Source organism: Apteryx mantelli, chromosome 5 (genome assembly GCF_036417845.1).
Source record: "Apteryx mantelli isolate bAptMan1 chromosome 5, bAptMan1.hap1, whole genome shotgun sequence".
Taxonomy (NCBI): domain Eukaryota; kingdom Metazoa; phylum Chordata; class Aves; order Apterygiformes; family Apterygidae; genus Apteryx; species Apteryx mantelli.
Genome location: NC_089982.1, coordinates 22254694 through 22282633, shown reverse-complemented (window position 1 = coordinate 22282633; position 27940 = coordinate 22254694). Strand labels below are relative to the sequence as shown.

At 40.0% G+C, this 27940-nt stretch overlaps 1 protein-coding gene across 3 annotated transcripts in view; it reads left to right on the top strand.

The window, feature by feature from the left end:
* CAMK2D (calcium/calmodulin dependent protein kinase II delta) overlaps nucleotides 1–27940 on the top strand; it is a 257903-nt gene that overhangs the window by 176801 nt on the left and 53162 nt on the right. The window lies entirely within an intron of this gene.

Sequence of the window (27940 nt, the reverse complement as noted above, 5' to 3'; positions counted from 1 at the left end):
CTGAATCTTGAATATACACTATACACATACCTGGAGGAATCAGACTGGTTCCAGTTTCTGAAAACAGGCTCACAGGACACAGTTAAGAAGATAAACATCTCTCTCCTAGAGTTGTATATAAAACCCAGAGTTCCTTGTCCCAAAGATTAACTTGACCGTTTCCTCCAGTGTGTTATTAATCCTTTGTAACGTATCGTCTCCTGGGAACATGTACTCTCAGAAAACTTAATTATTTCATTTTTTCAGGGCCTTTTTTTCTTTTTAAATTTGTACGGTTATTTTTTATATGCATTAACTCTTCAACTCATCTTAGGAAAAGACCATTAGTCAAAAAATTAACTGCATTAGCTGTGGGGGAATGATCCACATTGCTTCAGGAGATTCAGCTTCTTTCTTCCTTACAGATTACTGGTAAAAGACAGAGAGCTTTGGGTGAAATTCAAAAAGGATGCAGAGGGTTAAAAGTCCAGTGCCTCAATGTCTAACTTCTAAATGCCTGATTCCCCTGGAGATACCACTGAGCAGAGGCCTGATGTGCCTGTACAGGAGTTTGGGGAGGGTTTGATCCCCATGAGACTTATCTCTGCTGAGGACTATCTATGCCTGCTTTGTAAGGAATCCTATCTATAGCCAACAAGGACCCTTTCCTTCTCCCTGTCTTGCACAGATACTGGTGGCTGAACAGGACGAGCAGGAGTGTTGTAGGGAACTGCTTCCAAGATAGTGTGCATGTAAAATGAGGAGAATGCAGCAATTCTGCCTGTTTGTGTGCCCCAGAACAGCAGTACGAGACTGCTTGTATCCAGTGTATTCTTGTCCAGACTCTGAGCCCAGGCAAAAGGCATTACAGAGAGTAAGTTTGAAGAAGAGAATATTTAATCGCAGAGTGTGAGGGGGGGAAGCATCAGTTCAAAAAAGACATGTTGATAGACAGCAAGGTTTACAAGGTGAAGAGAAGGGAGACCTGTATATCCATGTTGCCAGAACCCAGCTATGGGACTGGACCCTTTTATGTACTAAGTGGGAATTTGGCCCTTGTGACCTTCCTCATAATGGCTTCTAATTAGTCAACATAGTTAGATAAGTGGGGCAAATGGCTGGGACAAAGTTCTCTTCCCTAGAGTGTTAAAACAGCAAGAGCTGAATCTGCATAGCCACAGGACGTCCTCCCAGAAGTCAACTTAAATTGCACTCCAGAATTTGTCAGTAATCTAATGCACCTCATAACAGCTAAATGTCCTTGAGGTCTAGGTCTTGTAATTACTCACATCTATTATGCCGTGAACTCAACCCGTAGTGGAAAGGTGCTATCTCATACAGAAAATAGTGGTACATGTCACCAGGTTTTCCTGCTAACTGTCAGGTATTTGCCAGTGTCATTGCAAGCCAGTGCAGGAGGGGAAGGGGAACAAAGTTGTAATAAAGAGCTTTTTGCATTGAAGGAGAGTTCATAGCAAACAAAACATCTCTGAGCAGAAAAGGAAGAGACCACTCCACCTTTTCACCACACCTTTTCCCACCTTTCTCAGGTATTCATAGCATAGACTCTTTGAGAAGACATCTGCCCCGGACCAAGTCACTGGTAATCACAGATCACTGAGTAACACGTGTAGTCAAGGGACCGTACTGGCAACAACCAGCCTTATAGTGGAGGTAAGAGCCCATATTCCTGTGCCTGACAGCTCATTTTTTAAGCAAAGATGCTACTGAATGCTGGTATCTAAACTGAAGTGAAACCCTGAGGACGAAGAGGAGGTTGCTGCCAGACACACACCTCTGTGATGTTACAGCAAGGCACTAACTAAAACACCATATAAAATTGTTGCCATGCGCTATGCATTGGAAGCAGAGTAAGTACCAGGGCAAGAAACAAAGGTTTCAGCTATAGAACATGATGGTAGGATAAGGATGCTTACAGTTTCAGTGAAGAAAAAGTAAGAGTATATTAACACATTTGTGAAGGAGGATGCTCATGGACTACTGAGCTCTTCCCTCCCTTGCTCAAGTCATTTTGGGGAATTATTCTAGGACAAAGCAACTGCAAAGATTGAATTTCAATTGTATATAGAAATGATGTTACCTTAGATACTGATGATTTTGCCTACTCAGCCATGACATACTGCTGCCCCATTTTTAGCACATATTCTCTTCCGGTTGATGTATATCTGTGTACTCTCTGTACTGGCTTTCTGAACATGGCAGCCACTACTTCAAATACGCTATACTACACGATTCTCAAAGAAAATTCCACCATTCTCTGCTAGATGATAGATCAGCCAAAAGTTTTATGGAGCTCATTGTAGAAGCAAAATGGCATCAGCCCTAGAAACTGGTGTAGGAAGCAGCTGATGATCTGTGCTACAATTGTCTGCAAAGTGAGAGAGGCTATCATGGGCAAGAAGCTGCTCATCTTCCAGAGCATGGTATTGGGTCAGACAGCAGAGCTGCTCTGATCGATGTCACAGAAACTCTGACTTGTGCCCTGAATGAAACAGGTTGAATAGAGTGTTATAAAACCCCAATATGAAGGCTAGTAGAGACAGGGTCAGATTTGGCACTAGGTTCCCCGTCATGCTCAGCACGTATCCCTAGAACATGCACTTCATTTTATCTATCACAATTGTCCTTTTGCTCAGCAGGCCTGTCCTCCTTATCCTGACTACTCCTGACTAACCTCCTTTCTTATGATATCAGCTTAGTCCATTTGTCCCTGAATTGTCACAGTAGCCTGTGATAATAGGATGCTTTTCTAATAGTTCTCTTTGCTAAGCCACTGTGCTGAGTTGTGATTGATCTGTATGTCTTTCCGTTGTCAAATAATCTTTCTGTCTTGAATTCAGTTTTCACCCTCTTACTGTACATTTCTTTGCACTCCCATGTTTGTTTTCTGAGGATTGTAGGTGATGCCTCCACTTTGCACTGCCCTGAAGGAGGGTTTCGTGAACATTAGGAGCTTAGTGAGTTCTTGGCATACTTACTTTAACTTCCTTGGGCAAAATAGGTGTCTGAACATCTGCTCTCTGAACTGCACTAGAATTTTAGCATGAGCTGAGAGCGTAGCTACTCTGCCATCCTGTGAATGCCTCTGGGCATACAGTGAAACAAAATTTCAAGTGCTTTGGGTGCTTCAAAAATCATGAAATGTGGATACTGCTTTAGAAAGGGTAATATCTGAGCACTAGTTTTTAATCTCAATTTTGGATGTGGCTCCACTTCTGCCTGATTCCTGCTTCAGATTTCAGAGGCATTGCTAAGGGATGTAGTTTTTTATATTTACCTTTCCTTATTTGTAAATTCCTTTTTGAAGGGCTGTCTGGCAGAGCAGTTCCACCTTCATCTGGAGTAAAGCAGTTTTACTTGGGATGTAGTTAGTGAGCTGCAAGTTTCGCTTTGTTGAAAGTGTCTAAATGCTGAAGTGCCATTTTGTTTCCAAAAATCTAGGCTCCTGAATCACTGTAGTTCTCAAATGTTGATGCCTATGTTGCAGTATTACAATTTTCTTCTTTTTCTCCAAGGACCATGCAATCTTAAAAGGTCCCTTTTCTCCCCACCCCAGATACTTATTCCTACCTTTGACCACAGTTAAAAGCCAAATTTTTTAAAGAGTTTTTTTTAACCCAGGTCATTTTATGCATCTAGTTTGTAAGGTTATCTGACAAAAAGTTGCATCAGTGTAACAAAGCTTTGGGTGGGAAAGGATGGGATTCTTAAATCAGTTTTACCTCAGAAGAAGATACATATGCAACTATTTTATAGGTAACTGAATGCAGTATATCTACCAATATACTATTTTGTGATCGGAGTCCAGAACAGCTGTCCGACTTAACAGATTTGCTGTGTACATTTACATGTCTTCATATAAAGTTTGTGTAAGGGAGTGATTTCTCTTTCTCTTGTTGACTGCCATTAAATTCCAGTTTATGCTTTTTCCTGCCAGTAAGTTAATTCTTATTGTTTATTAATAATTCCCAACACAAAGCTGATGTTACTTTCCCCACCTGTTTTTTTCTAATGATCCCCAATGCACACATTAAATGGACTTTCCTTTATCATCAGTCATTCTCTGAACAAGTCTCATGCTATACTATCAAGCCCTTTCTCAGATGCTTTTACTTCTTTAACTGGTAGTGGAACAGGATCAACAGCTCTGAAGTAGGTCTCTTCAAACTCAGCCAGACTGTTTCTATAATGGGGTGACAATTTTGTGCAAGCAGTGAAGAGATGACTATGTCCTCCTTCAGTGTGTGGATGGATGAGCATATATGAACCTGAGTGGAATATTCCAGTTGTGTAGCATTAGGTGAATTTATTCAGATAGATTAATTTCAGCAACAGATTGAAATAAAGGAGAGATGAGGGAGAAGTATGAGAGAGTAGCTAGAACTTTTAATTAGTTTTCTGAGAAATAATATTAAAGCGCAAAAGCTGTTAGTCACTATGCGTTAGAGTTTCTCTGGTCTTTATTATGCACATATTTTCTCTGATTCTAAGTACAGGAAAGTATTGACATACCGCACATGTCACGTTGTGGCGAATCAAATAGTTGGTGGCCCATTTTAATTACATATAGTACTTACTGCAGTAGAACATTAGCAATAAAAGTGGTGCCAAGAGCTGGTCATATTCATAGTCTCACAGAAAACTTCCACTAGTCTTCCATTTAAGAACTTTGTTTCATAATGGGAAAAAAGGACTGTACTTACAAACAGAAGTTCTGTATTGCAGTCTATAGTTGTGACAATTTGGGCAATTATTGAGTATCCTTAATTAAAAAAAAATCTTCTCATGATTTGTGAAGCTACTTCAGTATTTTAAAAATGGTCTGGAAAAGAAAATTGCTTTTTCTTTGGGAAAAACTAAATGCTAACATTCTTCTAACCAAGGAACATGAATTCTTGGGCAGGCTCCAAAACGCACCCCTCAAAACGACAGTAACTGACCGTTTCCATGAGGGTGGAAGGAGGATGGCACTCATCTTGTATTTGAGAGTGTAATGTAGTCCTGCTCAAGGACTGTGGAATACGTAAACAACAAAAGAGGAAGATAAAATGAATAAGTTGTCCTGAGAGCAACCATCTTTTTCCCAGAGAGTGCCCAAACCACTAGGTTACAGACTATCATTGAGTAGAAAAGATCAAGCTCCCCTATGGGTACTGTGTAGTAACGCTAAGAGGCTCGGCCTGTAGTTGTGTGGTGCTAAACTGTCCATTTTGTTACGAATGACTTGCCTCAGTACACAACCAAAAGCAAATGTTAGACACCTGGGAGACACTATTCAAAAATGAGATACAGTTCACCCACAGGCTAGATATCAGGAAACTAAATTCTACTGTAAGCCCGTGCTAAGGGCTCATATCCTTTTTTCAGATCTGAGACCAAATATATTTTGCTTTCAGCAATTATCCCCCAAAATGCTAAGTGCTTCCCTAGTGGGGCTGTATTATCTTTACAGACCTTAGGAAACTGAGTATCTTCTAAATTTGGCCTTCTGTTGAGTTCACATGACTTTTTATCTGTCTTTTTAAACAACATTTGTTCATAATGTTAAAAAGATGGTTTAAAAATGGCCCTGGGAAAAGTGTAGTTCACTACACAGCTTCCACGTGCAGCAGCTTAAGCTGCTGCCATTGATCATAAGAGGATTATAATAAGAACTGAAGGAGATTGAGTGGCATGTTGGGAGGAGAGTAAAGTGACGGACCAAAACTTTGAGAAATCCAATAATCAGCAGCTCTTTTATCGGTTCACTTAACTCATTCACAGACAATGCCAGTGGATCACAACTCTTGCAGGAAAACAAAATATTTAAGCAGGTCAGCCAAACTGTGTTCCAAGCCAAGAGGGCAATAGCCTAGTCCCTCAGGAGGGCTCATTAGATACAGCAAAATGCATGTTTTTTTCCAAATACCTTATCTAAAACAAGGGAAAAGAACCTTTGCATATTTCAGTCTCTGGGTTTCTCTTTCCCTTTCTTATATGCACACAAGAGAGAAGGTAAAGTAAAACATTTAAAATCAGCAACTCTGAAACTAATAATGGCAAGTCCTGGACGACAAAAAGGATTTCTGAACAAAGCTTACCAGAAAGTAAAATACAGAGGCTGGGCTATGCCAAAACTTATCTGTCTTGTTTATTGTGGCAAACAAAATTATGTATGCTATGCTACTTTGACCTTAATGGGTATCTTCTGTTTCTCATGTGGATACCTGAATTCCAAGCAAGTCTTTGAAACAGCAAAATACAGTTATGTGTGTGTGCAAAGCCTTGTTTATATCTCACTGTATTATCAAAACATTAAACCATTAAACCACTGTATTACCAAACCAAGATAAAGTCATCCTGTAGATCTTATCATTAATTGTGAAAGCTGAAAACAACAGTGCTTATTTCTTTTTCCAGTAGTTGAAATCAATACTGTACCAAAGCAACAAATTGGCTTATAAGGAGACTTAATTTTCTTTTTAAAGTGACATATAGATATTCCTTTGGCTTTGATCAAAAGTGAATGTTTTAAAATAATGTATTCTATTAAATTAGGAAGATGTTTTATTAAATGAATGTGGAAATAGTTTGGAAAGCAAATTAGTGACAGAGTATCTGTTTGCTCTTTCCGAATAACGGATTGCTGGACTTTATTTTCTGTGTCCTAGCAGCTGCCCACATTAATTTATGAAACCTCCACAGACAGCACTCCCTAAATCTAACCTTACTTAAAAGGCTTACTTTAAATAGGAGTTTGCATACAGCAAGGCATCTTTACACATAATAATAGGGATTGGTAGCAGGCCTGACCTTGTGTTTGCAGGCTTAGTTCTGATCCTTTGGTTGGCCTTGCGGCTGCCTATAGGTTATAGTGTATGTATGTGCACTTCTAATTCTGACAGGGCAATTTTCATTTTCATACCCTCATTGCTATTCTTTATACTGGTAATTTTCATGCTGTGTCCCTGGACCCTGGAGAACATGTGAACTAAGGGATTCTGTGAAAGTTAACTAGAATTAGCCTATTGTTAAGGGCTTAAATTCACTCTATTCATTGAAAAAAATTATCTTACAGTCTAGGTTTCTCTCTCAAGTAGTTTTTCTTGATAACTTTACTCATGTCAGAACAATGATTAGTCTGGTGCTTATAATATATATTTTAAGAACCCTGAACTAGTAACTGGTTTCTGGGATCTGAGCGGGACCTTGCTGAGGTGGTTCTGTTCAGGCTTAATCACCTACAGGAACAGTCTTTGCATCTCCAGGTCAGTTCCTCACCATTTTCACAACATGATCAGAGAAGTTTCTGAGTACCATCCCAGGAGTCTGAAATCATTAGAGAAACATGGAAAACTGCTGATTTAGAGACTCATTAGAATAGCAGAGTGCTCCTGTGTGCTGGCAGTCAAAAACAAAAAAAATGTAATTTCTTTCAAAATGTGTACAGCAGTACTCTTGCACAAATAAATCCCTTCTAAAGAGCAGTGCTAGATTTTTTTAATTCCACACTTACTACTTAGAGCAGTGATTACAATGAGGGAAGAGGGGAAGGAGTATTATTATGCAGTCTATTCATCCTTTAATGGAATTGTTTAACTGGTAAAACCTCTTGATACTCCAAGAAGTGCTAACGTGGCAGACTGATGTATGCCGGCCCATTATGAGAACCCTTGAAGTGAAATGCCTCTAAAAACCATCACCGCAATTTGAAGTAGATCAGAGAGTTCTGCAGTGCAGTTCCTTTTGCATGAAGATCCTGATTCATCAGACCTGATTTTTTTGAGTTTATGTTTGGAAACTTATAGATGTAGACACAATAGTGATCCATTTCTGCAGGCATTTTTTGTCTCCTGTTGGAACCAAACCGCTTTGCATAAGTAATTAAATATTCTACAATCCAGACAGAAAAGTACATGCACACCAATTTCCAGGCCTGGTTGTAAAGCACTTGACTAGGTAACACTACGAGGCAACACAGGAGAGGACTTACTCTCTTGTCTGTGGTTAAATAGAGGATCTTAGTGTTTGAGTCCTGTCAAACTGACATCTTTCTGCGTCACTGTGTCCCAGCTCTTTGATGCATAAGACCAGCTTTTTCACAAAAAGGCAGAGCTACTTTACATCGCACAGGTCTTATGTAGGCTGCCAGAAGTGTGTAACAGTGGTACTTCAGAGAACGGAAATGCCAGAGGTATTAAGAGTATACCATTTTCATTAAAATGCCTTAGCAGTTCACAGTACTCATCTCTTGGCACCAAGAGCTTAGCATTTTGATGGGCAAGAAGAGAAAGCAGTCTGAGGCTTCTTTTACTAGATCCTTTCAGTAATCTGTCAAAATACAGTGCTGCTACTCCCTGCTCCACCACTCATGCTTACCTCTTCCCTCCACTACCTAGTGCTTGTTCTCTGCATTTCTCTGATTCCTTCTTTTCATTACATGACTCCTTCCCAAATCAACTCATCCTCCCTCAACAAGAAACCTAAAGTTATTACATGGTATTTGTTGTGTTAAAAATATTGTGATGATGTGTGGCACTCCTGGAAATTAATCATTTCATTTTATGACTGAAACTCTACTTCCTCCATTCTCCTCTCTTCCACAGACAGCTTATCTTTTGTCTCTTCTATGTGAGGCCAGTTCCTCAGGCACAGTCAGTAACTGAAACAATAGGCAGTATTACTAGGTATAGCATTGCTGGTGCTGTGGTGTTTCAGTGGGAAGCTTTTAAAAACATTAGCTAATTAAACCTTACCATGTCACCGTAAGGTGAGCATCAACTACATAGTTTTATGGCTATAAAAACTGAGAGAGATTACACAATTTGCTCAAGGCCACAAAGAAAGATAACAGAGGCTAAAGGTTTCTAGGTACAAGGCTGTGTTTCATCCCTTGAATGTCACAGTTATTACAGTCTCTGTATGAAGGATTTATAGTTAGAATTATGAGCACAGCTTAAAGGATAGCCATACACTTCCTCACTATTTTGCACATAGTGCGTCATGATTTGTAGCACTTGTGTGCTTTCCTGATTCTTATAACAGGAACCTTTTGGCTTTTCAAATCAGTAGGAAAGAGGCAGTATCTCAAGTAGGTTCCTTCCAATAAGTAAAGTTCATGTCTATCCTAGCAATTACAATTGTGCAGCAGTTCTCAAATTTGAGAAAACCACATCACGCAGGCCCATACTGACAGTGATATATGAATCAAGTGTGGCAGCAAAGTACTGCTGTTCTCTACAGAGCAAGTGCCCTATTTGTTTTGAAGGTCATATCAGTTAATTATATTAGCTAAAGCCAACTTCCTCCTTCTGTCAACAGTTTGAAGCCAATATATCTGCAAAACATTAGCAATATTTTCTCTGTGTACATTCTCAAAAAAGCAGAAAACAAAACCAAAAATCCTTCCCAGAAAACCCCAAAACCTCAGTTATTTAAACTTTTTTGTCACTGATATTGACCTACAGAAGCAAAAAGAACTCGATCTGATTTTTAGATGCCAGATCAATCTTTTGAGCTGGCAGTTAGACAAATAGAGGAGATTTGAGATGGTGATGATTGATGAAGAAGATGTAACTACAAGGTTTCAGTTTTACAGTGACTTGGTTAAAGTGCAGTGCTACAGCACGTGTGCGCAAAGTCTGATTCAGAGGAAAAGGTTGTCTGTTACGTGTTTTTGCAGAAGTGACTTTTTAAAGTCCTTGAGTAATCTAAATGGAGTTTTTTAAGCTTCCCACTTCCAAGAGCCTTCTTGGTTTCCACCAAAATAAATGCATTGATACTTCTCAGTTAAAAAAGAATACTTCAATTAGAAAATATTTAGTGAGCTGCTACAGTGAAGGATCATCCTTGTCGTCAGTTCCCCCCGCCATGAAAAAACCCTTCCTCTGTAAAGAAGCAAGACAAAGGAAACCAGATAATTGCAGTATTCTTTTTTTCAGATAAGGGCTAAGGCATAAGAGAAATTTAAAGACTACTAATGGCCTGCAGTAGGAGATAGTATTAAATTTTCTGGAGCCTGTTTCAAGTCCCTGAGTACAAAAAAATCAGTATTGCTACGCAGGTCGTTGCTGTGAGATTCTATCAGTTGGCCATTGTTACAAAAAGACCAGATTCTTTGAACTGGCTGAAAATCCTTAATGCAATCCCAACACTAACACAGCATAGCCAGCCAAATAATTGGTTTCTTCCATCTGTAGTCAAGTGTGATTGGAAGGGGGAGTTAGAAAACAGTAAACACTTCTATCCCTCATCCTTTCATTAACATCTGTAGAATGAGCCTAGGGCACAGCTTGTATGGCTCTAGTCAAGTTATTTGAGATATACACAAATAGATTTGACCAAAAATTCTCATTTTTATAAAATAGTGCGTCCTCGAAGTTCTGCTCCATGGCCAGAGTCTGGTGTGATCAGTTGTTCCACCACATGAAAATAACCTCAGAGGGAGCATTCACCAATTCTGAGACAATTCATTATAGAACCTACTTTTTAATGTTGGCAGCAATGACAGCTATTATTATTATTGTTTTGAATCTGTGCACAATATAACATAAATGCATATTTATATCTATGGGAAACATTCATTTTGCTGTCTCTGCTGTCAGCCGGTCTGTCTCCTTTCAGCAGTCAGCTGAGGTCAGGTGGGTGAGAAATGAGATGCTTTTGCTTAATAACTCGGGACAATATTTGAGAAGTTTCTAAATAGGAATACTTTTTCCAGCTGACCTGCAACTTCTCATAAAACTTTGGTTTCGGGGACTGAGGCAATGGTTATGAAGAGATAAAATGGAAGTGTGAGAAAAATGTGTTCTAATCTTCCATTTTTTCAATTATAATTTTTCACCTCTTTCTCCTTTTCAATAAAATAGTGAGGTGTGACATAGTGGCAGCTGACAGTATAGAGATAATACAGCAACAGTGTTGGCTTTCTTATCCTCTTCTATGACACATACCTTCTTTGAACTGTACTTACCAATTCCAGGTATCATAGGCACTGGTGAAGTGAGGGAAGCTGCAGAACAACCAGTTTATAGGCATTGTAGAGGAAAAAAACCAGCTTGCGTTTTGAAAAAGGAGATGATTTTTAGAAATGTCTGATGAACCTAGAGACATTTCTAGAAAGGTATAGGACTTGCACTCTAAGCTGCTTTGAAAGTCTCATCATTTTTTTTGCTTGGATAACCAAAAAACACGAGCTGACTGCTGAAAGATTTCATTTAGGTTTTTGTCGGTTTATATTCCTATTTCAAGAGTCTGTGAAAGACAAAAAGATAGTATATCTGTAAAGATGGATTTTTTTTTAATATAAATTCCTTGGGTTAAATTTAAGATGTGTTCCAACGATTCATTTCAGTGACCTTCTTCCAGTTATCTTAATATATGACTAAGTGATAACTGGGGGCAGAAATTAACCTATGGTGAAAAGAGGGAGCAGTATTGTGTTGGAGCCCATCCAAAACTGCCTAAGGGGATTTTGATTGTTAACATTTTGTCTCTCTTAGTACATTCTGGTTTTGATTTCAGCAGCTTCGGCAAAGAGATTTTTTTTTCTTTATATTGCTATACTAATGCCTCAAGGTATGTATATGAATATATCATGTACTGGTAAATTGGCAGCCTACAGGTGAAAAATTCCATTAATGATGGATATAAAAGTTGAGGCCATATCAGAAACTGTAACAAACACATAAAATGCAAGCTAACTAAAGGGAACGAGAGGTTAGAAAAGTGCTGAGAACGAATGATGTAAGACTTTGTACAGTAAAGAGGAGAGGAAAGTAGCCAGACTTTTCTGGATTCTACTCAGATGCATTCCTTGATGCAAATTCTGGGCTGTATTCAGTGATTTTTACTCAACAAAAATATTAATGTTGAATATTAATTCAGGTCTCATAACAAAATGGTACTGAAGATGTTGGCAGACTTGGGCTAAGAGCTTTAAACTTTATAAGGCATTTGGAGGTCCTATAGCTATCAAGCTAGGCCTTAAATCCCATAGCAGTTTTACCAGCCTCCGCCTACATATTTATAGGTATTCCTGCATCCCACAGAATCAGTCGTTTTGCTCTCTCTGTAACATATTTATTTGTAAATGTTATTGCTGCATAGGACTCTCTCTCTTCAACACTTGAAATGCTGTCTATCCGGGAGACTAGCCAGAGAACCTGGAAATCACTCAATATTCAAATGACTTGATGTCCAGAAGATGTTACAGCTTTTCTAATGTCTTTGAATTGCCAGACAGGCCCATATCTGCCAGCACTCTAAAATGTATATTTCAAACTCTCTATTGCAAGGACCTCAGAGAAAAGGCTCGGAGATTTTCAAAATCTTTTTTTTTTTGAGCATGTTTTGTGTAAATGCACTAAAACTACTGCTATATGCTATTCAGCTGTGACACTTTAATAATAAAACAAGCACGCCAGAGAAATTAAGAGCAGAACTAGAGACCTCTAGGCAACAATGTAATATAATACAGAAAAGATATAATTCAATTGGAAATATCCAGTTGGCACTAATGGCTCATTTGTTTAGACTCATATTTCTGGAGCGTCTGGCTTTTGGCAAGATCAGAGCAAAGAAAATCATGACTGCCTGCCAATGGCTATCATTAAAAGCACTATTAAATATCGCCATTGGTCTGCAGCTGAGACACTCAAAACCTTCTCGATAATCGGAAATGGTTTTAGGAAACTGTCAAGTACCTGAGAAGACAATACCCAGCTTTCTGCAGTGCAGCTACACTACTGGAGATCTTGTAAACAGAGAGGCAGCATCGCTATGCATTGCTAATATAAAGAGATCTGTATTGCATGGAAGAAAAAATCCCCTGTGGCCTGCTGAATTAACAAAATTTTGTTTTAAATAGAACATTGCACTTTGCTGTGCCGGAAAGTACAACTTAGGATTTAGCCTCCCTACAGTCTTTATTGCAACGTGCTTAACTATTTATGAGCTAAAGAAAAAAAAAAAAAGCTCCTTTTTTCCATAGCTTGTACCATATACAGTTGTGTTAAATGCCGCTGGTCTGGTGGAAAATAAACTGAATCCTGCTGAATTTGACCAGCACAAATACACAGCAGTGCGATGTGCTGGTGGAAGGGTGAGAGTGTTAGGGGTGGGTGGTTGCCAGTGCCATCTGGCCGGGAATGGACACCAGTACATGACGGCATGATCCGTCTGTCTGAGTGTTCCCTTGCTGGCCACAGAAAGCTCCCATCTCACCCCTTCTCCTCTGGTCCTGCTGACTGCAGATGGTATTGTCAGAACAACAGGTTTGTTTTATTGTCCTGCTCCACCTATGGTGATCAAGTGCAGGGCTGCCCAGCAGATACCCCTAGACCACCTCCACTATACCATTCACATACCTTGTTATTCCTTCTCCCATTTCCTGACCTTCCTTTTTGCCATCTTTGTACCTCCTTTTCTCTGCCCCAGTCCCATCCAAAATAAACAACCTTTCCCTAAATACTTTTTCCCTTATGGTCCCAGTTTTGCTAGATCTGTACCCAAATTGCGGATTTCTGATACTGTTACCTGTTACCTAGGTAAATTCAGCCTTAGAGAGTGTTACTGACATGGTTACCTATGCAATTGCTGGCCTCACAAGACTGCTCTCCAAGAGGTCCCCAGTACTCCAACCCCCAGTTATCTGTGAGGTTTGGCCGTTTCTTTTCTAGCTACCCCTTAACCCCTTGGGAAATGCGTGCATGCCTCATGACACTATTTGTAACTTTTGCCAGTGTCTCACTATTGTCTGTCTCATCCAGCAATTTCTCATGTCCAGTAGTTTTTCACATGCTGCACAGTTAGCTTAACCTCATGCCAGGGCCTAGTCAATGGCCTAGTCATTTGCCTAAAACCCTAACAGAGAGATCATGTGTTAAATGGTGGGGTGACTATTTAAGATTATTGAGTTTAAAAAAAAAAAAGAAGTTCAGTAGCTTTCTGCTGGCAACTCCATGGCACTGTTTTTGCAGCTGTGCACACTGAGTGACTGAGACACAAACATTCAGTCTTGGATGGGTTAACTTGCTAAAGGGTAGAGTGAATCACCCAGAGCTGTTGAAGCAAAAAACAATGATGGAGTAAATATGTCCTGCAGCACCAGTTAGAAATGACTCAGTATATGAGTAAAGAACATAGTGCTATTTAAGAAGTAATAACAATGGCGCTTTCTTATCATTAAATCTGTCCCCAGTGCGTACTCAGGCACGTTTGAAGACTTCATTGACTCTAATAATTTCACACATATGTGTATTTGATGGGATTTTTTTTTTCAAATTTTCTTTACCATTTTAAAGGAAAGGTGTAAGTGCACCTCAGTGCTCTAGCACCAAGTTTTGGTCATTGCATGCACTTGGAGTAGAAAGCAGCTGTTCTTCATTCCTCCTTAGGGTTAACTACCCCAGGGCCCTCTCAAAGCATAATTGAAGCTGGGTAGTTTGCTAAACATTTAGAGAGTTCCTTAGCTAGTGAATGCTGCTAGAAGAGAGATAAATATCACAGTAAACGGAATGGAAATCTTCAGAAATTCATAATGGGAATTGATGTGCTTTAGCCTTCATATAGATGAATGGATTTTCCTGTGAACTATTTATAAATGGTGAGTACCAGCTAAAGGAATCCATTTGTGCTCAGCTGAGATATAGTAGCTGATAATTGAAAAATAGCATATTTTCTGTAGGCTATGTGTGATTTAAGGGTATTTATTGGGGGGAAGACTGTGGGGTGTAGGTGAAAATATGTGGGTGTATTGTTGAGAACTGTTTCTACTGATCTGGAATCTTGTTAGGAAGATGGTGATATGGTACTGCATAAGAGATTACTTCTCTGTAACTATTTAAATAGAAAAAGGTTATACATGTGCTTAAAAGGCAGTAATCTTAAATCTTACGCAGCAAACAAATCAATCTGAAAGTAATATGTCAGAAAGTATGGTTTAGTTTGTTCTACTTCTTGTGCTGTCAGTAAAAAGGCTTTCATTTTAAAAGTGTACTTTAAACAGAGAAAATGGTGTATCTGTTTGCCAGGCAAGCTTCCTCCTGTGCTAGCCAACATCTGCACTCAATATTCAACTGGCATAGACAAAACTTTGTTTAAATTATGTGTTTCATTTCTGAAAACCTTCAAGTATATGCAAGCCACAGTTTGAGAGCAGTTTATTTAAGTGTACTGACTTATTTCCAAAGGCTTAGAGCTAGGTTCTCTTTTGTGACAAATGTGCCACTGCTCATATTCCTTCTTTATGAAATTCCTTCTTTATGCTGTTTATAAGCATCTTTATTACTATTGTTAGGAGGCTTTCTTCTGGACATGTGCCAGGACTGTAACATCTGAGTTCTCCAGGATTTTCAGAGTTGTCCACTCCTTAATCTAACTGTTGAGAGTATATATTTTGTTATGTGATTCTTAAGAGGTGCTGATTGGAGTAAGTGTTCATGCAGCTCAAAGAAATCATGTAAATGCCCTGCCCACTGTTGATTATTCCCATATGTTAAACATGCTCTCCTTTATACCAGTCAGGCTACATGAGGAACAAGTGTGTGAAAATCTCTCTTCATATGTCACTGGGCTCTTGGCTAAACCTTGGCATACTCCTTAGTGAAGGTAATTTATTAGATGAACTCTATCACAAAACTTTTCATGGACTGATAAATGCTGGAAACATTTGTTTACTGTGTTTGAATGAATTCCAGATTGTGTGTCAACTTTATAATGTTCACTTAACACTTTTCCTTATTAGCAACATATATCATGCCATGGCACATCATTCACTGTTATTCTGGTATCAGAGTAGAGAGATAGAACCACAATTTAGCTTCATTAATAATAGCAAAAGCATCTCTGAGTGTCTTTGACTAACTTTGATGTACACAATCCAGATTTCATTCTCTGAGCAAATAATTGCTTGCATAAATATTCTTGAAATGCTAATTTAGAGTGCTCCTGGATAATGGAATTGAGTCAAACTGGTGATGTGAAGCCCACTCTCCCTGCTCAGAATTGTTGTGAGAAGGATTTGGCCTTAGTTTTTGAAAACAATCCAGAGAGAATGCTGGCAAAGTACAGAGAGTAAAACCTGTTTAACTGAAATCTGAGGAGAACGCACATGCTTTCATATATGTGAGAAGTAAATTACTGAAGCCTGGACCAAATCTGGTATCTCGGTCCTGGAGTCAAATGTATTCATGATGGGGAAATCAAGCACAAGTGGAGTGTTTAGCCCTTAGCAGATGTTGTTCTGCATCTAGGTTCAGGGTCTGTTTTGGGGATGAGGTGGGAAAGATGTAAAGCCCTGCACCTTTCCCATTAGGATCATGCAAAAAATCATAGCTCTTTGATAATGGTTGCAGGCTTAAGCCCTACTTAGGACAGTACCTGTGCGTTAAGCAGACAAAACATACCACACAATTTCTACTGTTTAAATGCTATAAAAATCATACCTCTCCCAATGTATGGAAAGCGGTTCAGACTATGATGCACTTTTTTTACTTGTATTAATTTAATTTCAGCCCTATAACAGTGAGAAGAATCTGACCTTGTTCAATATTTCACAGATTTCAAGGAAAGGACGTTGTAAAAAAAAATAACTTGTTAAAATCTGGTGCCTCTCAGCTTTAATTTTGGAGTCCTGGGGACAGAAAGCCTCACTGTGCTTGCCTGTGTATGCAGTCACAGGGGAGAGATGTTTGACTTGCATTTCAATTTGACTTTCCCCATGAAAACTGCTTGTGGGCAAATACATTTCTCATCTTCCTGACACTTTAAGGCTTCAGCTGGGCAATGCGAAATGCTTCTTAAGTTTAGTGAGCTTTTGTGCAGTAGTTCCACATTACTGTTGGCTTAAGAAAACAATGTAGGCTTAAAAAACACCCTTACAACATGTCAGGTATCGTTCAGCCTTTCCGAAACTTTAATTGGGCTCTGTGTGTGTGTGTGGTGGGGGTGAGTGGTTGGTTGGTTGGTTTGTTTTCTCTAAACCAGTGTCATCATTGGGTATTGGCATGTACTTTTCACCCGTGAAAAGGAATACTGACTTTTTGGTATTCTGGTATTGGTATTTTGGACGAATTTTGGTTTTCTTCCAAATTTCTGTTAGGAATGTTCATTTTCTTCAGCATCAAAAACCTGCTACTGAGCTACCCGGTGAGTTGTGGACCCCCCTTCCTGGAGGGCCTCCGTTATCTGCATACTCATCAGACAATGGTTCAAATTAGTCCTACGGAGAAACATAATTGTGGGATCGTTGAGGTTAGAAGGGACCTCTGGAGAACGTCTAGTTCAGCTGCCCTGCTCAGAGCACAGTCAGCGAGAGCAGGTTGCTTAGGGCTGTGTCTAGTCAGGCTTTGAATATCTCATAGGATGGAGACTCCCCAACCTGCCTGGGCAACCCGTTTCAGTGTTTGACCATCCTCACAGTGGAAAAAAAAAAAAAAAAAAAAAAAAAATCCCCCCCCCCCTTATATTTAAATGGGATTTCCTGTATTTCAGTTTGCATCCATTTCCTCTCACCCTTTCACTTGGCACCACTGGGAAGACTCTGGCTCATCTTCTCTGGCCCCTCCTCCAGGTATTTATGCACACTGATTAGATCCTCCCTGAACCTCCTCTTCTCCGGGCTGAACAATGCCAGCCCTTGACTTCAGCTTGTGTGACAGGTGCTCTACTCTCTTTATCATCTCAGTGGCCCTTCGCTGGACTCACTCCAGTGTGCCCATATCTCTCTTGTGCTGGGGAGCCCAGAACTGGCCACAGCACTCCGGGTGTGGCCTCACCACGCTGAGTGGAGGGAAAGTATCACCTCCCTCAACCTGTTGGCAATGCTCTTTCTAATGCAGCCTGGGATGCTGTTGGCCTTCTTTGCCACAAGAGCACATTGCTGGCTCATGTTCAAGTTGTCATCCACAAAGATCCCCACATCCGTCTTGGCAAAGCTGCTTTCCAGCCTATACTGGTGCATGGAGTTATTCCTCCCCAGGTGCAGGACTTTGCAATTCTGCTTGTTGAAGTGTCCTCTTGGCCCATTTCTCCAACCTGATGAGGTTCCTCTGAAGCACAGCACAACCATCTGGTGTATCAGCCACTCCTTGCAGTTCTGTATCATCTGCAGACTTGCTGAGGTTGCCCTAATCCTGTCATCCAGATCGCTAATGAAAATGTTAAACAGTACTGGCCCCAGTATCGACCCTTGGCCTGCAGCTGGACTTTGTGCCACTGATCCCAACCCTTTGAGCCTGGCAGTTCAGCCAGTTTTCAGTCCACCTCACTGTCCATTTATTTATCTGGTACTTCATCAGTTTGTCTATCAGGATGTTGTGGGAGACAGTGTCTAAAAGCTTACTCATGTTGAGGTAAACAACATCTACTACTCCCTTCATCCACTGAGCCCATTATCTCATCATAGAAGGCTATTGGGTTGGTCAAGCATGACTTCCCCCTCATAAATCCATGCTGACTACTCCCAGTCACCTTTTGTCCTTCATATGTTTGGAAATGACCTCCAGGATTATTTGCTCCATCACCTTTCTAAGGATTGAGGTGAGGCTGACCAACCTGTAGCTCCCTGGATCCTCCTCCTTGCCCTTCCTGAGAATAGGAATGACATTTGTTCTCGTCCTTGGGAACCTCCCCTGATCACCATGACCTTTCAAAGATAACTGACAGCAGCCTTACCATGACATTGGCCAGCTCCCATGGGTGCATCCCATCTGGTCCCATGAACTTGCACATGTCCAGTTTGTTTAAATGTTGCCTAATCTGATCCCCCCCCACCACTGAGGATAAGTCTTCCTTGCTCCAGGCTTTCCCACTGGTCTCAGGGGCCTGGGATTGCTGAAGGCAAGTCTTACAGTAAAGACCAAGGTGAAGAAAGCATTCAATACCTTAGCCTTTCTCATGTCCTTTTTCACCAGATCCTCTGCCCCATTCATGAGCAGGCCCACATTTTCCCTAGCTTTTCTTTTGCTGCTTATGTACTCATAGAAGCCTTTCTTGCTACCCTTCGCATCCTGTGCCAGATTCAACTCTGGCTTTCCTAACCCCATCCCTGAATGCTCAGACGACATCTCTATATTCCTCCTCAGTCACCTGTATGCTTCCTTTTTACATTTGAGTTTTGTCAGGAGCTCCTTGTTCATCTGTGCAGGCCTCCTGTCACCTTTGCTTGACTTCTTGCTCATTGGGATGGACCATTCTTGAGCTTGGAGGAGGTGATTCTTGAAAATCAGCCAGCTGTCCTGGAACCAGGCTGGCAGTTTTCACTGGTAAAGTGAATGATTAGAGATCTTGGGGCCAAAACAGTCTCAGCCTCTTCTCAGACTTAATCTCTGGCACCCATCTGTTGTCAAATTAGCAGTGGGTCTCTGTTCTTCTTTAGTGCTTACAAAGAGTTAGGTCCTTGACCTTGCTTTTTCTTTTTCTTTACTGTATTTGTCTGTGGACTGATTTAATTGTTTGAAATCTCGTAATAGGATCTCAATGAATGTCTTAACTGCTGACTCATCCATGTAGTACCAGGGCTCAGTAGCTTGCTGTTCGAAATATGACTCTAAGTTCTGTAGTGGACTACTCGAGAGATAAATGTTTATTAATCAAATAACTGGAAAAAAAAATTTTAATCCTTTTTGAAATGAGCAACCACCTGTTTTCCTTTCTTTAGCAAAAACAAGGAAAAAAAAATTCCGTGAAATCACAGAAGGGATTTTTGGGTTTTGGTTTTTGATTTTTGGGGGTGGGGGCTTTTGGGGGGGGGAGTGGAGGGAAAGGAGGGGAGCTGACATGAAATATGGGAAAAAAGGAAGCTGATGGTGAAAAAGAAGCTGGCTAATATGATTGAGTCAGGGGATCAATTAGGCTATACAAGAATATGTTAATACCATTCTGGAATATAGCATTGGCTATAATAAAGATGGAGCTCTGTTCTGCAGAGTTTAGTGTTTACACTCCTGAAATAGTTTCTAAGATACCCAAGGTATGTTTTATAGATCACTTCACAACTTTTCTATGTGTGTCTTGGAAGCATGGATGAAAAAAGGCTATCTAATCTTCTGAGATGACAGACTGGGGGGGATGGAAGGGTGTGAAATGGTATTTTGTATAACTTCCCTTTCCAGCTCTATCAATGGCTTGTATGATAGAGTTGTTAACTATCAACAAAACACGTTGTCTTTTCTGGAATCTTCTTGGTTACTTAATTACTGTTCTTGCTCTAACAAACCAACCTCAGAGAAACTAAAAATACTTAAGATGGTTGGAGAATCTTAGAGTACATAAGGTCTGATGTATCTCTATACAGCAGAAGTATCTGAGGAAAAACTAAATTTTTTTTTCTTGAATTAGCTGAAGCATTAAACATCAAAGCCTTACAATGCATGAGCTTAATACACGTACTCTGCATATGCTTATGTACAAATTCAACAGCTGATGGAATTTAGTCTACTTCTATAGATTGAACTCAAACCAGCAGTGGATGCCATCATGTAATGCTTGATTTACTTATTTATTTATTTTTCACCAAAGATGGAAGTGTGGCAAGTGAAATTAAGAACGCTATCCTCTGTCTCCACTGAGAATTCACTTACTGACTTCAGTTGAGAGAGGTGGAAAAGGGTGGTCCTCTGGGAAAGCTGCATTCACCTTAGCTCTCTGCTTCTCTTGGACTCTTATCTCCTGTCACAGTGTAGGCTCACAAGAGGAATGAAATTGAGGTTGGATAGTGAATTTGACCGTCATTTGAGGGAACTCTGCTTCATTTGCTTCAACCATTGAAACACAGTTATTAAGAGATGAAAGACTTCATGTACAGAAAAAAGTCTCAGGCTAAGGCACTTGAGCTTTGCTTTAGGGAATGAGATTCTTACCTCTTCACAGAACTCTTATGTGAAGTTAGGTAGTAATCTAAACTAAATTTTTTAAGGTGATCATTGAGGGAATTAAGCAAGCATTTGTTTTGTGTAATTTAAGGCATTTAAATTAGCTAACTGGCTGGTTAGAACTCATGGGCATCTCCTTATAGCAGGGAGGAAAATACTCTTCCAGTACAGGAATCTTGTTTTTCTGTCTGTCTGTCTGTCTGTCTGTCTTCCCCCCTTCCAATTTGATGTTTATCTGCAAAGATAAACTGACCAGATTAGGTGATGAAAAGGTAAAGGAATTTGTTTCAGTTGTGGGTTGGTGGTGGTTGTTTCTCCTGAATCAAAACGTGCTTTGACCTGTAAAATTCCCAAGCTGCAGTTTAAGCTCACTGGATGTTTTGAACATACGGAGTCCTCTATAATTTAAGTACTTGGGAAATATCACCTCTGCAGACTCACAAGTTGGTCTCATAAAATTTAACTGAAACTTTATCTTCACAATGCCCCATAAAATGCAAAATAAACTATGTTTGTGAAGAACTTGGTTATCATAGCAGAAAGCCGTAGAACAAGCAACAACAAAGAAATATCTTTACAGTGCTTGAGCCTTGCTCTAAACTCCTGCATGAAAGTAGGATAAAGATATTATGTCTGTTCACTTCCCAGTTTCCTAAGCAAACAAGGCTATAAAAGAATAATTGCTTATTGAGTACCATCCATGTTGTACCCTGAATGCATCAGTGGTCCTCAACAACCTTAATATTTTTAGAGACTTCTATGTGTGTATGTGGGAGGGTGCACTATAATATGCAAGCAATGATATTTTTATACCAGAACACTGAGTAAGTGCCTGCATTCCTATTATATTGGTGTCTCCCTCTGTGGTAATTTAAAGCAGGTCAGGAATGAAAAGGGTCTATCCTCAGTCACCTAAAATCACTTGGGCTAAAGAACCATAGTAAAATGGTCAGAAGAGAGACGTTCTTAGAGCTGGTCTTAGACCTGTGTGCGAGTTCAGAGTTTTGCAGCACTTGCATAACAGAAATGTTATTTTAAAAGCTAAATTAAAGAATGCCTGATCTCATGCTCACAGCAATGCGTTAGACTTTGAAAAAGTGTTTTCAACTTCCTTATTTACTATGGGCTACCTATGTGCTTCACAGTCTAGAACCTGCTTTTTTTCCTAGATGTAGGAATGGCTCATGCAGGTAGGAGCCCCGTTTCCTCTGGTGCCTGAAGAACCTGCTGTACTGTATGCAACAAGGCAGGTAGGTCAGGTTCATGACGAAGGGAAATCTGCATGCTGGGAGCAGAAAAATAAACATGTCAAGTGTAGCAATAAAAAGTCACAAAATTATTCTGGATCTGGTTATCGGTTACAGGTTTTGGTAAAATTGTCAGATACTTCAGAAGCACTGCAGGAATTTGAACTCAGAGATGTTAGAAAGTAAATATGACTGCCATTTCCCAGTGTGAATAAAATGCTTAAGGTTTCACTAACTGCATCAAGTTTGGCCTGACTTGTAAGTCTCTGAATTCAATGGGCTTGGGCTAAGCCCCAAGGTAGGGGTACAGCCATGCCTCTTATCTTTAAAATTTTCTCTGGGCTTAATCATCTAAGTTGTAAATAATAGTAAAAATATATTTGACACACTTTTATTATCTTGGCTGAACAGAAAATATATTCCTGGCTCTGAGAGTTAAATGGAGACAAATTTTTGTGCTTTATGAATTAAGAAGAAAATATTTCCAAAAAATAAACAACCAGGAAAAAAACCCACAGTTCTAGTCTGTCTGGAAGTACTGGTCACGCAGCATGTTTATGTTCTGTGGCTGTTATTCTTGGAATCAGGTGAATGACAGGATGAGTTATATATGCAAACATAAAATTTGCTTGAATATTCTGTAGTGAAATGTGCTTGCTCTGGAACACTGACAATGAACCATCTGCTTCAGTACCCACAGAAAGCAAACAGTGAAGGGACAGAAATGCAGTTTAACCAAATAAATTTAAATATTCACAAAATATTCTCACATTCTTGTTGAAATTTTATTTTTTCCTGGCTTTTACCATTGGTATCACAGGAAAAGATCTCTCTCTCTCTCTCTCTCTCTCTCTCTCTCTCTCTCTCTCTGTGTGTGTGTGTGTAAATAAAAACTTCATTTTAAAGCATGTATTTTAAATATTTGAGTAAGGGGTGGGGACTTTCTTGCCAGTACTGCAGTATTTGACTTCAAAGAAAATTTGTTGGCTTGCTTGTTCTATTAAAAACTGATGACTTGCTGCGCTCTAGTGGCTATTTAATAAAACAATCTTGTGTGAAGCCAGCTCCTGTTCAGGAAAAGCTGAATGCAGGCCAATTTTTTCTGGCCTCAGAAATGTTTAGCAGGCTCTTCTCTTTTTTTTCCATGTTTGTGTGTAGTACTTGTGTGGCTATCTGGGTGCAGTAACGTACACCCTTCTCTGCTAGTAATAATGGGCACAAAGAACAGTGTGTGAAATAAGCCTGCACTGATTAGTCCGGTATCTCTTGCTACAGTTTTAAAATATGCTGGGTTGGCAGCACTGGGAGAGAGTCTCGTCGTGCCCTGGCCAACGATGAGGCCCAGCTCCCCAGCGGCTGGGCCTGCGACCCTCCTGGTGTGGGGCAGAGAAGAACCGCTGCTCTTCCTCATGCTTCCCATGCTTTTGCATGTGGTTACTTGTTTGTCTTTATTTTTAATTGCTCAGACCTGCTGGTCAGTGCAGACTTTCTAGTCGTTGGTGTAAAATATAGATGGCTGGTGGATGAGGCTGAGACTGGGGCTGACTACCATTATCTGCATTATTTCAGAGAATAATGATCCTCTAAATATCTTGGATTCATATATTTGTATATCTGTTTTCCTTCATGTTATGCCACTTCTCCAACTCGGAGAGTTATGACAGCATCCTGTAGAGTAGGGAGGATTGGGTGCAACTTGTGTATTTACGTATGCTTAGTCTGATAGATTAAAAAAATTTTTTTTTCCTCTCTCTCTGTCTGTATATCGGAAAATAACTGTGTTGACTAAAGCTGGAGAGGATCTCTATTGCATTTATTTCTACAGTATTTTAAAATAAGCATTTAAAAGCTAATAAGGTCTGTCATTTGACACTGTTTGGACACAACAGATTAGAAAAGGAAGTGACAGCATCAGCCAGCTTGAATACTCCAGTGGGACGTTCCTCCCCTTACTGCTTGCTTGCCTTCTTTGTTTGGTTACTCAGGTTATTGCTTTCGTGTCCTCTCCAAAATTCCTGCTGCTGTTGAAATCAATGATATAATTCTGATATCTTCTTTTTAGCTTCCTAGTAAGCTAGGAGGAGAAAGATAACTTCTCCCATGTGTTCTTTCTCATGGAGGAACAACTGGAAGCAGGACCAAATTGTCCACTTGGCCATCCAGCAATGTTCCCTTGTCAGCCTGAAACATGGGTTGGAAGCCAGTTGTCACTTCAAATCAATGGAGCCTTTCTGACCAAATGGTAGCTCAGTCACGTGAAAGAACCATGTAAAGGAAAATACATTTAGTCTGTTGAGAAACAGGGAGAACCTTTTTTGGACTTTGCTTCACTATTATGAAGCATCATTCCTGATCTGATAGCTGGATGTTATATATTCATGACATATCTTGGTTGCTCTAATCTTCCTTCTGTCAAGCAGAGTTGTCCTCTCACGTGACCAGAATCCTTTTACCACACCTGCTAATGTGAGCAAGTGTTTGTTTTGTTTTGTTTTGTTTTTTTCTCTAATGTTCTAGGCAGTCACTGTATCTGGTAGCCTGTAGTATTGGTGTTTGTGTACAGCTATTAAACCATGACCCAGAATAACACTATGATGTGCTTACCTTTGAGATGCCTTCCTTCCATTCCCTTGTATAAAATGTCTGGAGAAATGAGCAGGTGGGAGGGGACTACTTGGAATATATGGGCCTGATTTTTCCCTTGGTTCTCCTAAGGTTGCATTACATCACTTTGTGCAGGCAGAATGCTAGAAAGAGGTCTTAAATGGAAATGCTATATAAGGTGTTTATATTACATGAAATCATAGTCCCTCTCGCAATAAGAAAGTCAAGTGGAAAGGCTCATTTCTGTGGCTCTGTTTCTTGTTTCCAAGGTCAGGAACAGAGCAGCAGAAACAACTGAATCATACGGTGGCTTGTGGGATGAGGCCTGGATGTTGTCTTGTACTGTTCAGACCAACTGGTAAACATCTGATTCTCAGAGCCACAGAGGAAGCGTCCTTTCAGGGAGCTTCTGAGGAGTGCTCCATCTTCAGCATTGCTGGTGCCTTTTAGTGGTTTGGGTTTGTGTGTGTGCGCATGTTTTCCTAAACATATCATTCTGACAGCTCCCACTACTAAGTAATGTTAACATAAGAAGGATTTAGTAGCCAGTTACCAGAAGAGAAGTTTTTAACCCATTTATGACCTTAGAGGCATGAGGCTGAAACTTTTGCATTACAAAGAGGAGGAGATAATCCTGATGGTCAGTCACTTGTTGAAACATGAAGAGCAAACCTCAAACACAGTGTATGGGATTGGCCTCTGTGAGATCTATATTTACTACTACAACCAAGTGTGAGATGCAGAAAAGGCGAGTAAGATTTTTGGGCACTCCTACTTTTTCCAGCTCTTGTCAGTTAGTTCAATAGAAGCCATCACATTGCACTACAAATCTGGTCATTTTTGAGCACACCAAGCATTCTGGCACACTGCAGCTGGTAGTGGGGAAAAACCAGCCTGGAGAGTGCTCGTGCTTCAATCACTCTGATTACGTATGTTTAAATGGTGTGCCATTTTGAGATTCCTGCACTATAATAACATAGGAGCAGGTTGTCAGGTGCGTTCTATTTTATCCTTGAGCTCAGCAACAGCAAGGTTTGGGCTCGTGTAGTGATAACTTGGGTATTGATTAAGTAAATAGAGAGAAAGAGGGTGTAACCTTCATCAAGAAGAGTGTAAGTTTGATCAAGAAAGTTGATTTGATGGAATGGAATTGAAAGCATTTATATAGGCAAAGGAGTCAATGATTGAAATCAAAAAGCTAAAAGGGCTTCACAGAATTTTCAGGTCACTGAGTGTGTAATGTTACCTTTTATGGAATAGATGGGAGGAGGGTTGTTGTTGTTGTAGTGTGGGTTTGTCTGGTGGCGTGGTGGGGTTTTTTTTTTTGGTTTTGTTTTCTACAGCTAAACAGGGTTCAGTTTTAAGTGCAGCTCTGGATCTGAATAGCCCCATAGCACGTGAGCAGAATGAATGGGTATTCCTAATATCTCTAAAATGATTCAAAAACGTATTCTGCACTATATCACCTTGTACCCTTTATCTGTAGAGAGCTCATTAGAGCAAAGTGTGTTTGACAGTCTCTTAGCTGGTATTAATTGCCCCTTCCTAGTAGTAGCAGGAAGCAGAACTGACCAAAAAAGTTGAGCTAGACTGTACCTGTGCTGCTGTCACCACTGAGGGAGGGTGAAGGGGTGTGGAGGGAAGATAGTTGGACCTCAGAAGCCAAATTTATGCAAGGGACTGAAAAAGAATGGTAAAGATGATTGAAGACGCCTGGTGTTGCCCCTTCACTGATTTAAAAACAAAAACAAAAAAACAAAAACCGCTGCAACAAGTGGTTGCCTCTTTATCAGATACACTAAGACCTGACAAATGTACTAGCTTTGGGCTTTTCTGAAATGCTGCTTTCTAAGCTAACATGCTTGTAGAAGTTTTGAAAAGTGAAATTCATAGCTGAGAGGGGTACTGTGGAGAAGGAAAAGTAGCCGTACAAAAGCAAGCGTGACAGAAGAAATTGCTCAGGTGGGATCAGCTGACATTTGAAAGCTTTATCTTGGTCTCCATTTTTCTCTGGCCCAGCTTAAGACATCTGTCTGGGTCAGGCTGTGAAAGCCCCAAAGGCAGGCCCTGGGGAACAGTGTGCATGTAGCAGAGGTGATGTAGGTGAAGAATGCTTCCTCAGGGAAACATTTTGTGCTTTTAAATTGCTCACTATTCAAGGCCTGAAGCTTATATGTATAGGAGCGGGAGAGCACGTGCATGCACATGTGTGGAATAGTACATAGTAGGTTTTGCTTTTGCATTTGCAAAAAGTCGTTGCTTATGCATGTGTATGATGAGTTGTTAATTGTAGATCTAGCCTTGCAGGGTCTCCTGGCTCATGTAATTGCTTGACTAGTAAAGAAGTGGGTTCTGGCTGGTGTAAGTCAGAAAGTACCCACAGAACCTTCCACTTTGCACGACTTCCTTATTCTGATTTTTATGGACTATATATGTCAACTGAATTTTTGTTATTGTGCACTGGTCAGATGCATGAGATGAGATAGATATGATTAAACTTGCTCGCCTGCTGCCATTTTGCTGAAGTAGTGACACCTAATCAATGTAAGGACACAACAGTCCTGGCTGGAATGCGGCTCTGTGCATGTTCTGGCTGTGGCTATATATAGTGGTAGCTCCAGTATAGTGAGAGATGTTAAAAGTGCTCTAAACTCTAACTAACACTCTCTTGTGGGCATATATACAATATCTACCTCTTTCAGGGTTTGCTAGGTGATAGAAGCAGAAGGTTACAAAGGCTGCACTAAAGTTCATATTTTTAAGTTGATTTATGGAACGTTATAGTCTGATTAAAAGGCTGATAATACTCAAGAGGTTGTTTTGTTTTGAGTGGACTTTTTTTTTGAAGTAGGTTCTGGATGCTGTATTTTCCATCTACAGTTTGTTTTTTTAAGTAAGTGGGAGAGAAAACTAACCGGATCTGAATCATTGTTGCCACTTAACAGTCCATGACAACCACAAAGTTATGCCTTGGATTTAAAAACTTATGTTTATAAAAATGTCACTGCTCTCTCAAGTCTTTCAGTAAAACAGTGCTCCTATTGGAAAATGCTAGTACAATGAAGGTGAAACCAGTCAGGCTAGGATTTAGAAACATTTTAATCATCTCATGCATCTGATATGTGTTTGTTATCCATGAAACAAATAGAATGGGCACAGACTTATAAAGTGGCCTTGGAGTTGGCATTACGACAAATTCTTCCTCATATTTTCTGTGTGTTACAAGGCTTAAGACAT